The sequence below is a fragment of the Belonocnema kinseyi genome, chromosome 3 (genome assembly GCF_010883055.1).
Source record: "Belonocnema kinseyi isolate 2016_QV_RU_SX_M_011 chromosome 3, B_treatae_v1, whole genome shotgun sequence".
Taxonomy (NCBI): Eukaryota; Metazoa; Arthropoda; class Insecta; order Hymenoptera; family Cynipidae; genus Belonocnema; species Belonocnema kinseyi.
This window is the reverse complement of record NC_046659.1, coordinates 48,797,869-48,800,845: the sequence shown is the minus strand read 5'-3', so window position 1 is coordinate 48,800,845 and position 2,977 is coordinate 48,797,869.

The window sequence follows — 2,977 nt, the reverse complement described above, 5'->3', positions numbered from 1 at the left end:
GTTCGTCACTTATTGATGTACGACCACGCTTAAATTCATTTACCCAGTTATAAACCGTTGCTAAGGCAGGGGCAGATGTGCCATGAACTGAGTCCAATTCAGGTTCATTCGAAGAATCTAGGGGAATAGCATCGTTTTTCGCGATGAGTAGAGATGTAAATTTGCATGAAACTTTAGCCTGATGAAAAGTTTCATGAAACAATGGGAGTTTCGTGAAACATTGCAATGTTTCAAATATAGCGGCGGGAACATTCAAACTGATAAAATAAAAGCCTATTAGGTATTTTCAATTCAATAAACAGCTAACTTCACTTCGTAAATTGCTGAGGGGAAAATAAGGGACCAAATGTATGGGATTCAGTTCATTTTTGCCCTATTTTGCTAACATCTTCGTAAAAGGTAATTTTTGCTATATAAATGTAGTTAAAAGATAGTTTTTATTTTTTAATTACTATTTAATGAAAAAATAATAATAATGATGATCACTTACAAATATATTACAGAAATAAAGTTTTGTTCCATGCATTTGATCCCTTTTCCTCCCTCAGATTTTAGCAAAGTGAAGTTAGCAGATGGTTGAAGTGAAAATACCTAATTGCGGCTTTCATATCCCAACTTTTTCCTGGCGGCTGATTTGATTCATTTTTCCGGTTTATACTGTGGACCCATGATGCCAATTTTGGCACCCTGAGCTACTGTGCTTGCGTTAGGGCTGACCGCTCATTGGCCGCACTTGGCGCGCGATTCAAAATTACATTAAAACATAATTCTTGTAACTTAAGTAAATAATTATTAAAATATCCACAAGGATATATACAAATTGTGTAACTTTGATTTCAGGCAAAAAAATACAACTTATATATTATATTAATAATAGTTTATTTTCAGTGAATTTTAAAGACCAAATTATATTTTACAAAACATTTAATTTAAAAAGAAATTTCTTGGAAAAGTGATTGATAATAATTATTTATAAGTTTTTAATATTTTGTATGTACTTTTCTGGGAATTCATATATTTATATAACCTATAAATACATAAATTATCACGACTGCATTGTAGTTATGCTTTTTTTTTTACTTCAAGCATCGTTTTGTCACGTCTCAATCAAAAAGAGCAATCTGGAATTTTGTTTTAGAATTATTTAAATATTATCATTATTATATTCTGCAATTAGCTTCTTTATATCAAGCTGCTGAAATATCATATGGTATTTAAACAAATGTATCTGTTAACAAATATTTTGAGAAATATTAGTCTTTCAAATTTAATGAAAATAAACTGTCATTCATCAAATATATGTGTTTTAAATTTTTTTCTTATCTGAAATCAAAAGTTACACAATTTGTATACATTTTTGTGTATATTTTAATAATTATTTATTCAAATTACAAGAATTGTTTTTCAATGTAATTTTGAATCGCGCTTCAAAGGGTAGACAACCAGCGCTCAGCCCTAACGCACGCATGAATGAAAATTATTATCATTTTATTATTGCATTAAATAGTCACTAAAAAAGAAAAACTATTTTTCAGTTGCACTTATACAGAAAAATTACTTTCCACGAAGATATTAGAAAAATAGAGCAAAAATTAACAGATTCCCATGCATTTGGTCAATTGTTATTACCTCAGTATTCAACGAAGGGAAGTGACCTAGTAATTGGAGTGAGAATGCCTTATTGTATATGTAGACGGTCATGACTTTTTCTATACATCCCGGCTTTAGTTTAAATGCCGACGGGCATGACACATGCCACATGGGCACCTACGTTCAGAGGAATACATTTGAGACTTGAAAACTCTCTCAAATGATCATAGGGAGCCCAATGAAATTTGAGCTGCAACAAATTTCACACCAGCGTTTTTCTGTGTAAGCGCGTCGTAGCAAAAAAGTGCGACTTATAAAATCCATATAGGAACCACTTTAAATCCTGTTTGCAATTTAATATAGATTACATATCAGGAGAATACATATAACACCATATAGAAGTAAGAAATTTAAAGGCTGTCAGAAAATCCTATTTCCACATCCATATAGAAAGCACGTCAAATACTTTTTGCAGTTCTATATAGAATACATCTTGAGAGGATCCATATCGATCTATATAGAAGTAGGTAGGGCAAGGGGGGGGGGCAGCGCTAACCAGTGGGGCAAAGGTGATTTTTCTCATAGCATGGCTATTATTTAAAAAATTTAGTTCTACTTTGCATAAAATAAATCTATTTAATCAGAGAGATAGTGTTACTTACTAAAATCTTGAAAATTGACGTAAGAGAAAAATTATACGGAAAGCAGTGTTTACCACGAAAGAATGGAAGTTTAGCTGACAGAAATATGAAGTTTTCAACTTTATTGACAATACTTACAGTAAAAAATTTTATATTTTGACAGATAAACGAATATCACACAATCTAATTATATTATTTAGATGTAATTCAAGTCCAAAATATAATAAATCTCATAAATAAGTGAGGCTTGGCCAGGGGGCAGGCAGGACGAAAATAATATTGACAAGTGCTTAGGTGAAATCATGGACATAGGAAACAAGGGACTAGGCATGCCATTGCGGGGGTGATGCAATGAGGGGGGAGATGGCGGCTCTCCCCACTCATGGAATTCACCCCCCTCCCGTGGATTCAACCCCGCTCGCCAAGTTAGGAAGGCATGCCTAGTCAAAGATATTATAAACGTAGATGCGGTGCGGGCTTAGTCGCCCCCCATAAATATAGACGGCGCGTCCGGCGAAAAAAGTCACTTCCCCTCTACCCACCGCTCCCCGTAGATAGCACCCATCGATATAGTTTTCCAAGAGCCCCTTGGAGCGCTGTAAGCAACTCTCGGCACACCTTCGAGGCGCACTGGTGGTAAACTTAGCTTGGACAAGAACCATTTGGATTGAAAGTAAATTGCCAATTAAAACATTTTTATATTTATAACTTTGCAAAACTTGGTTGTTTTAATAAATACCACAAAT